At 45.8% G+C, this 12,904-nt stretch overlaps 1 long non-coding RNA gene across 2 annotated transcripts in view; it reads right to left on the bottom strand.

Moving 5' to 3' along the window:
* Window positions 1-12,904, bottom strand: part of LOC310673092 — a 118,050-nt gene that overhangs the window by 75,921 nt on the left and 29,225 nt on the right. The window contains exon 4 of one of the 2 annotated variants that reach the window (XR_014508839.1): window positions 12,550-12,706. The exons of the other annotated variant lie outside the window; for it this stretch is intronic. This is a non-coding gene — a long non-coding RNA (uncharacterized lncRNA). The remainder of the gene's footprint in view (window positions 1-12,549; window positions 12,707-12,904) is intronic. 2 annotated transcript variants of the gene reach the window in all.

The raw sequence follows: 12,904 nt of genomic DNA, 5'->3' as shown, positions 1-12,904 counted from the left end.
ATAGCATCCTGTCCCTTGTGCAACTAGCTACTGGTTGTAAGAGTCTCACCACCGGTGGTTTCCTTGCTGAAAAGTGAAGGGGAGCTATACCTTTGCTGAAGGACTGTAGATGAGCAGTAGAGCACAGGAGGTCCCAGTTCATGGTATCTCTAGGTGGGGCTGGGGAAACCTTGTGCCTGAAGCCCTGGAAAGCTACTGCCAGTGAGTATAGACAATACTGAACTAGGTGGACACTCTGGATTCATCTATGCTGTTTTTTAATGTGGACAGTAAGCTTTCTGTGCCTCCATTAATTCTCTGATGTCCATATGATGTTCCCTTCCAAATCACGGCCACCCTTTCCTCTCCCTCAATCTAGATTTTCTCATATATTTTCTTTTCCGGAGTATCTCGGGTATGAGAAAATCCAGACTGAGGGATGGACTGCCCAAGGACTAGCCCTAGGAAACACCAGAGGCAGGAGCTTGTTTAAAACTATACACAAGTTCACTTTAATAAAGAAGAGTTAATTCTAGACATTCCTCCCTCTTGCTCTACATGCAAACAATATGTTTAGCCATAATTTCCTTGGACCACAGAAATTATCTAGTCCAACTCCCTTAGTCAATCCTGGTCAATCCTTGGAATCTCCAGGTAGAGCCGGGAATGCCCCCAGTATGAAACCCCACAGACCTGGTGCCAGTCACTGTGGGGAATATAGAAATAGATGGGCCAATGGTCTGTGTACACACCTCAGTCTTTGAAGCATTGCACTTTAGGATTGTCTAAAAGCACTTTTGGAGACATCACTTTTAAAGAGTGAAACATTAGTGAAACTTAGGCAACACCTCTCTAAAGATGGAAATATTAGTGTGTAATATTCCTATGTATACCGATATACAGGAAAAATATTATTAAAAAGCAACCTTGATTCTCATCAAACCGTTCTACCAAAAGTGCTAAATCCAGATTAAATGGGGAAATAATACAGGGCAGCGTTTTCATGAGGATGCTGCACTAAACTTGCTCACATGAGCAGGATCAAGTCCACAATAAACTGCTGTGTTGAAGTGCCCTAAGTATCAGGACTTTTTTCAGAGTAAATATATATAGATCAGGCAGCAAATGCTGCAGACCAGGCATGTGTGGTCTTTGCTGGACAGAGTCCAAGGTGAAGTTAACGCTGCATTATAGGGGTGCTGCATCCAAGCAGGGATCCAGGAGGGAACTGAATATCCCTCAAGGTCATATAGTGCAGGACACACATCATAGTGAGGGAGATCGGCTCATGGAGGCAGCAGCTGGGCTCCTTGGTATTTCTAAGAAGGAGGAAAATGGGCATGCAGGTGCAGCAGGATAGGAGAAAGGAACATCTAGTTATGCCGGAGAAGGAGAACAGGAGAAGCGGAGCAGAGCAGCCATGCAGAGGAGTATAGGTCAAAAACAAGGGCCAAAGCACATGGCAGCAGAGCAAGCGTCCGGGTCAGGACTGCTGCCAAATGGCTATAAAGTGAAAGGTGAGAGTGATTTAAGGTGCATTAGAGGTGGGCAGGAGGGTAGTGCTAAACAGCTGCATTTTAAAAGCCATTTTTCTCCGGATGAGGCTAAGAGATCAAAACCTTAAATATTTGTTGCTGCTACTGTTGGAGAAGAAGCATAGACACAGGAAAGGTTCAGCAATAAAAGAATTCAATAAAATGTACACGTAACAAATGTGCATCACTAAAATTGGTAATGCATCCCTCTGCAAGAACCTTACTGCCTTACACGTTCAGTTTAAGCTCCACCGAGTTCAGTTGCAGTTCTTCCCAAGTAACGTGCATAGGATTGCAGCCTTGGTGTGAATGGCTTGTATCCAGTGTTCGTCCTACTCAGAGTAAACCCATTGAAATTAATGGTCATGATTAGCTTTAGTTCATGAATTTCTGTGGGTCTACTCTGAATGGAACTTAGTTGAATACAAGTCTATGTTTCCGCCCTCCCCACTGCCTGAAAGCAAAGAGTGCCCTAAATGTCCCTACTGCTCCAGGGAATTGTATGTAACACACTTGTGTCAAAAGAAAAGTGGCGGGAAAACAGCCCCAAATGTCACACAATGAAGGCCTGAGCAGTCTTTGTGCAAGGAGATAAGCGAAGCACTATTCTTGTTACCTACTCATTTATTTCTGTAGGACAATAAGACATACAGCTTCCAGCTTTCAGTACAAGATTAGTGGGGCAGGACTGGAGACTCAACCTACATGTTTCTGCAGAGCCACCCTATGCTCTACAAAGCACATGCTGCAATTATTGGTATCCATGGGACCTAAAGTTGGTAGCAGTAAGACAGCCACTATGGCTATTCTTAGGGTAGAAAAGGAAAACAAGCAAACAAACAAAAAACAACACTGCTCTCACAATCCCAGCTGACAGTGATGATGGGGAACTAGCTTCTCTCTCATCTTCCTGATGACATGTTTATTGAGCACAAAGTTTGCAGGGAGGTTAGACAACATCAGCTATTTATTGAGCATTCATTCTGATTTGTTTGCAGTGAAGTTAGACAATGTTGCATCAAGCATGTGTTACCCCCACCCCACAATGCTACTCAGGGTATAGGCACATATGTTTCTGTGTTTGCTATGTGCTGTGTTTGAGTTCTGCTTGCTGCCAGATTGCCACACCACCAAACAAGGAGCCTCTCACATTAAATCCAGAGCGAGAATAATGCAAATGTGCTGTAAATGTTGGGAACTGCTACAAGGAATGGACAGGCACTTGGGATGTCCCAACTGTATTTTGTGTTTCTGCGGCATGTGTATTTGTATATATGTGGCAACTGCCTACCAGGGCTAGACATGTACATATAGATGCATGTATATGTACAGCATGGGTGCACCCACATGTACAGCATGGATATTAGGGCGATCCACGATTGCAGCGTGCATCTGTCTCTCCCTGTGACTCGCTCTAGCGTGCTGGCAGTTCTGGGCTCTATGCACGCGCACGCATGCACACACATCTGCATACCCCTTACTCCAGAAGCCCATTAATAAAAAATGCACTCGCTGCCAGCCAGCCTTAGGCCCCAGCTCGACAGGAACGAGGCTGCTCATGAATATCTCATGGCACCCTTGCTGGTGAAGGGGAAGGACGCTGCGAAGGGGGAGGTCGGCAGCAGGTTAGGATGCTTACGCTCTGCTGAGCCTCATAAATATGGTAATAGCAGGACAGGGACATGGCTCTTGCTGGGAAGATCTGGCCTCACCAGCTTCTTCGGCCCCAACCACCCTCCTTCCTGTACACACACACACACAGTGTGGGGAGACTCCAAATGGAACAGGTGGAACAGCCGCCTGCTAGACAAGAAGTCAGGCTGCTGGGATCAGTTCCAGGCCCCATGCAATGCGCCATCTCAGCATGTGGCAGCCCCTGTCCCCCTACCGCCTTCACTTGACACCTGCTACTCTCTGGCCCTTGAGGGGCTGCTGGAGCTATGCCCCAACTTTGCTTAGAATTATCTACTGGCTTTAGGTCTGGTTTACACTGGCTGGGGATTCTGATCGCCAACTGGGATGCCAGGTTGATCCCATTATCTTCTCGCTCACTGCCTGGGCTACTTCCTGTGTGTTATTCAGCATCAAATTAGCAAAAAGGCAATATGTGAATGAGCTGGCTTACCCAGTGGCTCAAGTACTGAGACTGAAGTGCTGGATATGCCACAGCCGACACAGCCAGCAGCAGTCAGATCTACATGTACATTCTCATGCTGTGAGCATTCACCTGCATTTGCATGCAAATTCATCCTCCCCCAAAATGGCAATCCTACATATTACCTCTCTAGCAGCTGCACGCGGAGTGAATGAGCCATATCAGGTAATTCTTCAGTAGGCAGGGCAACTGAGGCCCAGTGTCTAGAGCAGAGGTAGTCAATGCAGTACCTTCCAGATGTTGCTGGATTACAACTCCCATCATCCCTGCCCGCTGGTCATGCTGGCTGGTGCTGATGGGAGTTGGAGTCCAAGAACACCTGGAGTGCCCCAGCCTGGCTACTCCCAGTCTAGAGCAAAACATTTGGCTTAGGTGGCTTGCTGCTGCTCATAACAATGGGTCTCACGGGAGCAAGCTGGAGCTCTGGAAAGCAGCATGAACCTATGGCTATGGGATGGAGGAGCAAGAAGAAGGCTTTGTGAGAAATCTGAACAACACTAGGCTCTTGAAAGAATTGGGCAGATCCAAGGCATGGAAGCTGTTCCAACTCAGGAGCAGCCTCAGGAGAAAGGCATGTCAAGCATGCTATGGACTTGGGAATGATAAATGAAGGAGCCATGACATGCTGAGAGCAAGGAGGAAGTGAGGAATGGCAAGGCCACTGTAAAAAGAACCTGAGGCTGGTGCTCTGCACTGTCCTTCCTTACTGAAGCCTCCAAGTGAGGTAAGGTATATGGTGATCGTTGCAGGAGGAGCAGGTGGGCAGGGGCATAACAGTCATAGGAGCCTCAGCCTACTTTTGGCAGGAACCTATCCTTCTGCCATCCCTTTTAATTCCACAAGGAAATTTTCGCGGATTTGTTCATTGCTTTGCTCCAGTTATTTATCATCTCAAAGCAAAGAGGCTAGCTAGGCCTAAGTGTGTTCTGCAGGAGGAGGCCTGCAGAATCCAACCTTCCTCTGTGTGGGTCATGGTGGCTGAGCAAGCTGGATTCTGCCCAGCCCTCTCCATTCATCTGTTCTTTCAGATCCTGACATTGCTTTAAAACTCATCTTGCATCTAGGGCCCAGGTACCAAATTAGTTTTAAAGGTATAAACACAGTGGTTCTCAAAGGGTTTGGGGTACCACACTGGTATGGCAGGAAACGATGGCAAGTGTGGCGGAAAGATTCAAGGGCAGTCAAAGAAACATCTAAACATTTCAGTGCAGAGTACAGTATAGCATCAAAATATTATTTTTTTGCAGAAATTTTAGCTGCTTTGTTTTATACTTTATAGATGTCCCATGATCATATTATAAAACAGTTTTGTTCTATGTTATAAATCAAGCAGTGCTAGTTGTTTCTTTTCCTTTTCCAATGTATTTCTTAATCAATAAAAAATTCGGTGTGGCGCAAGCAAAAATTTTATTCGGAAAGTGTGGCCCAGAGAAAAAAGTTTGAGAACCAGTGTTGATGCCTCTCCAGACATCCTTTCTATTGTGCATTCAGATTATTTGCACTCATGGCGGCATCCAAGCAGTTGTACATGATCCTGCTTTCAATACTGCTTGCCCCTGCGAATGTTTTAAGGCAGATGTACTACTTTTTTTCTGATCAGTGCATGTTCCGTAACTCCCTCCTGAAATACTGTCACTTTTCATACCACAAATGTTGTAATTTATTTTTTGCCCTGCTTTTGAGGCAGGACAGTGCAGGAGTGCCCAGGCAGCAACAATGTGGTAACACTGGGGAAACATCACAGAACAACTAGTAAAGCAGAATGGTGTGTGGAAAATCCAGCATAAATTCAGCACTAATGCACTATTATTGCGACAATGATCCATTGCAGAAAACATCCACACACAAAACCCACCAGTCTGGAGAGGCCCTTAGTGGGGCTATTCCACTTGGCTTGAAAGTCCTGTCAACCAGAATACATAGAATTCATGATTGCTGGGCCCCTTGGAAAGTGGCAGAACACTCTGATTGACAGCAGGGAGTATCTGACCAAACCAAGTGCATCAGGGAGAGAAGGAGCCAAGCAGGTAGCTAAATAGAGTTCCCATGGGACACAGCATGAGTGGATCTGGGTATTGTTATGTTTATGTCATTGTGAACCACCCTGAAAAAGGCAGTGTAGAAATACATAATGAGAAAGGCAGTATATAAATATTTTAAATAAAAAATGAAATAGCCTGAGTAAGAAAATGCAGAGCTGGAGATCACATGGAAACAGAGATTCATGTGCACATTAACACCCTAGTGTGTGCCCACAGCTCTTACTGCCCTCCTTAGCCAGGCACAGAGCTGCAGAGAGACTGGGAAACATCTGGGGCAGGAGAGATAAATCACATGTATCCCCACAACTGCCTAAAACAGCAGCTAAGGGACTATCATAAAATGCCCTCCTCTAATTAAGGCATTTATTTAGTTCCAAGTGAACATCTGTGCATGGGGCATTACGTAGGCAGCAGAGAAGATGACAGCACCCCCATCAACAATGTGGGGATGACCTAGTAAGTCCAGCCCATCACTGGCATCACAGTTCCCAGCTGTGCTGATTGTAACAAAAAGCAGATTTCAGGCTTGTAGATCCACTTTGTGTGCATCAGAGCCCTCAGACCCACTGACTGGAGCCAGGGCCCACTGACTAGAGCCTACATTACTTAGGAATGTATAGAATATGCTGCCTCTGAGCAACTGCTAAGTGAGCACAGGAATTTGTCTTGAGTTGAGCTCATGGTCCTTCAGTGCGAAAATATTTTCTGAGGAAAGCCTTCTTCATTTTGGGCAATATGGTGGGGTGTGTGTTTTTTAAGGTGAAGTAGAATAATTTTGTTGTTGCTGAACAATTGGGAGATCTTGCCAATCTACTGTAGACCTTAAGCCACATTCACACCACACATTTAAAGCAGTATCATACCACTTTAAATTGTCATGTCTTCCCCCAAAGAATTCTGGGAGCTGTAGTTTTTGGTGCTGACCCCCTTCCAGAGCTACAATTTCCAGAGTGGTTTAACAATCAATCCCCCTTCAAAGGGAACTATGGGGTAAGGGTGAAGGAAGGGGGGTGCAGTGGGTGTGGACCGCCCCGGGTGTCACCACTGAGGGGAGCGACAAAATGCTGGACAGCACTCACTGCGGGGCCTGCCCACACGGTCTACCCACTGCCTCCCCCCCCCCCAGCTGTAGGGCTCTTGTCTACCTTCTGACCACCCGTGGACAAGGATGGATGGTTTCTTTGTTTCTTATTTTTCCAGTGTTCAGTCCTTTGCATTTCTGCATCAGATTTGTTCATGAAAATTCATCAGCATTTTGGTACAAATTTCCCATACATACATGCATGCATTTTCCTCTACTATTGCACATATTGGCATGTTATTTTTGTTAATATAAGCATTTGTATGCACAATTTACCCTAGCATATGCATATCTCTACACATCACTTGGCCGGTGAACTGCACTGCAAAATCCAAAGTCAAATTTCAACAAAAGGCTTTGTTTTGCATATTGTTCCAGGAAGTGTGAATGAGACAGGTTCACCTTTAAATGTGAATTGAATTGAATTCCTTCTCCATCCCTACTCTTGGTTTCCATCATAGAAACCAACTCTAGATTGTGGGGCTGGGCACCCACAATGTCAATAAAAAAGCTGGCAAGCAGCAGTGCTTCCTTCAAGAGAAAGGTATTCAGTTCTGCCCTCCACAGCCAGCCAGCGAGGCACCCTTTTCCAGGGGGTGGAGCTCAGATGCAGAGAAGTCTGAGTCTGAGCCGCTCCCCATGGGAAAGGGTGCCTTGCTAGCAGGGGACAGGAGGAGGAGGAGGAGACACCAGCGGCCGCCATTGCAACATGGACATGCAACATCACATGCACACATGCAGGCGTCTGCATGTGATGTCGCATGCCCGCGTTGCAGGGGCAGGCACCCACAATCCTGAGGGTGAGATAGCACCCCTGGTTTCCATCCATTTGCAGACACAATCCTTGCCTCTCCTACTTACATACCTTTATTAGGAAGCTTCCTTATACTGAGTCAGACCGTTGGTCTATCTAGCTCAGCATTGCTTATATGGACTGGTAGTGGCTTTCAGGATTTCAGGCAGCAGCCTTTGCCAGTCATACCTAGAGATGCTGGGGACTGAACCTGATACCTTCTGCATGCAAGGCAAATGCTATACCACTGAGCTATGGTCCTTCCCCTTATTTTCCCTCACACTTAAGAGATACAGTAGCTCAAATACTTCCCATCCCTTTCCCTTGTGCTCTCTGTCTTCAGCTGGCCCTGTATGCTCTCAGCCAAAGTGATTCCTCAAGTCCAGCCAAGCATCTGTCAGCAAGCCTGGCCTCCACACCCTCCCTTGCCACCTTCCTCCTTGCCCTGCCTGTCTGATCCAGACAGCAACCTCCTTGGGGCAGAGACTGTCTCTCTCTAGGGCTCTGCAGCACTGACAGCATTCAATAAATGATAAATAATCATGTCCTGGACTCAGCTTCCTAGGAGGGCCTGGAGCAGCTAAAGGGAAGCACAGCAGCCATCTGTGGCTCTGCTGAAAGACGTTGCTGCTCTCTTTAGCCTTCCCACCAACCTGCTTCATCCTGCCAGACCCCCCCCCCCAAAAAAGGCATTGCAAGCAGAGAGCAGAAATCCAGCCTGCCTTCTCAGCTGTCAGGCAGGTCTTAGCATCCTGGGGAGAAGATTTCGACAAAAACGGATCCTGGGGATTCCATACTTTGTGATGCTTAGCAACCACAGCTCAGACAGATTGGGCAGAGGAAGGTGAAAATTGTCCCTGAAACTGCAGTGTCTATATTAAACTGGTCTCTCTCTCTTTCTCTCTCTCTCTCTTTCTCTCTCTCTCTCTCTCATATTCCACATCCCCCGGAATACACTGATTTGTATTTTACACACACACTCGCCTTCACACAATGCTACAATCTCCCACGGGTAACAGATTTACACTATGTCAACAATGCAATATGATGGGTAAATGCCCATGAGAAAGAATAGGCCGTCAATTGTGTCGCTGCAGTGCGATGCCAAAACTTTACCAGACTCTCCCCGAAAGCACAACTGGCTAGTGAAAACGAGTGGGACAAACAGATCCAAAAATGATATGAAAAAATACATAGGCAGCTGTCAGTGCAAGGAATATTCTAGCTGCTTTGCTAGTCTGAAATAATGCAGAAGGAGGGGCTGGCAGTTCTCAGATGATCAAAGATCGGAGACACCAAAACCCTGCTCCTGGCCTTCTGATGTGCCAGAAATTGCTTCATAGGAATATTGGAAGCTGCTTCATTCCAAGCCAGATTATTGGTCCATCTAGTGTAGTATCCTTCTGCATACCAGTTGCTGTAAACTGCAGGAGGGGACAGTGCTCCTGAGCTTGGGTTGTGCCTGAGGGTTCCCCACAGGCATCTGGGTGGCTACAGGATGCTGGTCTAGATGGGCCACTGGTCTGATCCAGCAGGTTCTTCTTACGTTCTTATTGTCTACACTGACTGACAGTGGCTATCCAGGGTTTCCAGACAATGCTATTCCCCAGCCCTACATGGAAATGACAGGGACTGAACCTGCATGGGGGCACCAATGAAGGCCGGTGACTCCCACTTTAGGGAATGTTACATAGCAGCTTACATCAGTCAGAAAGGAGCAGTTTTGAAAGGGCGGGGATGAAACCCACCTACATCAGAGGCACACTTAGAGTACATTCTGTTGCTGCTGTGAAAATCAGTGTTTGCACCTTTTGGTAATGAAGCCAGCAGGCCCACTGATTTCTATGTAAGCTGAGCAACTGGGACTTAATGTGAACATTGCAATGCAAACAAATGCATGTTTACTTGGCAGCAAAGTCACCATACTTTGTCCTGGTGTGTTTACTGGAGTTTACTCCTCCTAGGTAATGTGCTTCAGACTGCAGCCTTAGGGCGCATGCAACCACTAACGCATGGAACAAAAAACAAAAAGTTGTAAAGAAGGAACCTATATGTAATGCTTAATCATTTCCTTGCCCATATCCTTCTCCCCTAGTTGCTCTTCACTAGATGCAGGACTCCAAAATTGCCTCCACAAACATACTTTTGCAACCCTGTGAGGCAAGAGGCAAGTGACTGAGAGCTGTGAGAAGTAACAGGTGAGGAATGGATTAAGCATCTCCTCTTCCTCCTCCCCTCCTACCTGATCCCCTGCCCCTGCTTTTCCCTAAGAAGTTTTGGCTTTCATTACATGGGTGTGTGTCTGTGTGTAATGCCCAGTTCCACCCTCAGAACAACAGCAGAACTTTTAGCACTTGGACATTAGGTACTCATGATGTCCATCATGCAAACACTCCTGTGTCAGAAAGCCAATTCAATTAAAAGCTTTCAACCCATTCCGATCCTTCTTGAGACTAAAGAAGTGAGTCACAGAAGGGATTTAGCTTTCCTCCACACCCTCACGATCTGTTCCGAGTGGCGGAGACTCAACCACATACTGCTGCGCAAGGGGCCTGCCTGTGGTGGACACATACAAAAATCATTTTGTTATTCTAATTTAGCACTGTCCACAGCAGTGGGAAGGTGTTGTGGTTACGAAATCGAGCTGTGTGCTGGGCAGTCTCTACTTTGAGCTTCATCTCTGCCATTTGCTCAGAGGGTGGCCTCAGGCGAACCACTTGCTCCCAGTCTTAGCAGTCCAAGTGATAGTAATAGTTGCCTACTTTAAAGAGCTGCTATAATATTGGTTAAATAACACATGGGAAGCTCATCTAAAAAACAAGAATCATATAATAAATACTAATGGTCCCTCGATACATCCTGTTTATTGTGCATTCATGGTTGTACTGGAGTGGTTATGCATAATTCCCTTTCAACCCTGTTTGCAGCTGCAAAAGTTTCAGGGTGGACATATGTTCCCGTTTAATTTTTTGTCCCACTTTTGTTGCACTATACAAGTCACCGAAGACCACCTTCTAATCATTGGCATCTGAAGGAATCTCAATGGCTAATGGTGAAAACAAGGCTGCTGGCAAATAATTGTTGCCAGAGCAAATGAAGAAATGTCTCAATGCCTCCTGTCCCCACCTTCCATGCCTCCACTGCTACTAGACACGATGGCTACGCTCTGCCTCCACAGTCAGAGGCAGTAATGCTTCTGAATACCAGTTGCTGGAAACCACAGGAGGGGAGAGCCCTCTTGTCTATTTCCCATTGGCATCTGGGTGGCCACAGTGAAGACAAGATGCTAGACTAGGTGGGTCACTGGCCTAATCCAGCAGGGTCTTCTTATGTTCCTGGTCATGCCTTCCCTGCTTTCTTTCTCTGTGGCAAATAGTGTTGTTTGGCCTTGCAAAATATTATAAATTCTGCTGTATAATCAAGGGTTGGGGAAACTATAGCCTTCTATAAGTTGTTGGAATGCAACTCCCACCATTCCTCTGGACCATGTTGCTTGGGGCTTATTGGGACTTGGAATCCAATGGCATCTGGAGACAAGGCACACATTCCCCATCTCTGCTCTGCCCCATTCATACTGTGCTTCAATATGGCACTCTACCTTGGAATTCATATATCAGGGAATGATTCAGGGAATGATTCAGGAGATGCGGAGATTATAGAAGTGAATAATCTTAAACTATGTGAAGCAAAAGTGACTTAAATTGTTGCAAAAATGGCCCTCTTTGGAACTGTGCCATCAATAATGACCAACACTCAGGATAGATGAATCTATCAATTCTGGTTTTTCTCAGTTTCTGATTTCTCTGTCTTACTCAGTTTGCAACATTTCTGTATTAAATCATCGTTTAAAAACAACCCCCATGCACACTTTTTTCTAATATATTTATTTATGTACACGTTTCAGTTGGAAAACTGCATTGCAAAATTCAGAGTAGTGCAGATTTCAAAGAACAGTTGCATTTTAGTTTGTGAGTTGTTTCCAGAAAATGTGGATTAGGTAGATTCCCATTCAAACATGCACTATGCTGAATTTTTCCTCCCACCCTAGCCAACACACCCTCTATCTCTGGAAGCAGCCCTGAAGTTGCCAAGCTCCAAATGTAAATCACACCACCTCTCTGTTTTAATTCCTCAGTGCAACCCGCATAGCTTCAATATGTAGTCCCTTGCCTAGGTGAGAGTTTAAAGTGTCCAGTTGTCTGAGCAAATGCATGAGGATGAACACAGCTAAAACTAGCACAATAGTTAGGCACTTAAAAGTCTACTGATTTCAATAGGACAAAGTCAAGAATATGCTTAAAACACTCTTCTCTCATTAAAATCAACAGGACTGAAACACGCTGAACTTAGTCTGGATTTTGCTCCGTATTTATGCAGCTCTCTGAAGCCAAGGAAAGTAGCCCATTTTTAGTATTATTCCATTTGAATGATTTTAATAGTGGCTTATGATGTGATTTTTTAAAAATAAAAATTCTCAGGGCTGGCATGGCAGGATCAAGCAGCTGGAGAGCCTCTCTTTATCTCTTTTTAGCCAGCAGGAAGCCACACTCTGGACTGACAATATTATACCTGAAGCCAAAACAGGAGCATGCCTTAAAATGCTGTTATGTGTTTGCCGAGTGTTTTCTCTTCCTCTTCTTGGCCATCGACTCTCCTTGCAGGGGACCTTCCCCCTTGCACCTGGCTTTCCTTCAGTCTCTCCTCCTCACCCACCAGTTATTGAGCTGACAGGCAGGTCACCTGGGCTCAATCCCTAGCTCTTTTCCCGTCTGTCTCTACACAGGCTCAGAAAGCTCTTTGAGGCAGAGATTGTCTCTCACCTTTTGTCTGCAGCGCCTGCCAGAACAGTGTGTTGACCTCATTTGGGGAATATCAGTGCTACTGAGGACAGCGGATCACAGACTAAATATGAAATAACAGTGTGATGTGCAAGTTCAAAAAGACAAAAGGCTCTTTTGGCTTACCTGGTATCACATCATATCCAATGCATAGGATATAGTTCTTCTCTACTGTCCTCAGTTGTGTTTTTCTCCATCCGCCTTTAACACAGTTTAAGAAATGAACTGGCCGTGTGGAGGGACTTGGCAAACAAGGGCATAGCTAGCGACACTTTTCTTCCCCCTGGGCAAAAGAGATTTGGGTTGGTTATGCGTACCTCATGGACCCAGGAAGATTCAGAGAGGTAGTCAATGGAAATGCATAGGTTTTAATGAAAAAAGGTCCAGCACTAATTATAAATGTAGACCGGGGTCAACCAGCATCTTGCATTGTTTCATGGCAAGACCCTGCCTATAGCTAGAGAGAGATTGAGCGATTGCT

Source organism: Podarcis tiliguerta, assembly GCF_965153285.1.
Source record: "Podarcis tiliguerta genome assembly, chromosome: 2".
Taxonomy (NCBI): Eukaryota; Metazoa; Chordata; class Lepidosauria; order Squamata; family Lacertidae; genus Podarcis; species Podarcis tiliguerta.
The sequence above is the reverse complement of the archived record's forward strand: the minus strand, read 5'-3'. Positions and strand labels throughout refer to the sequence as shown.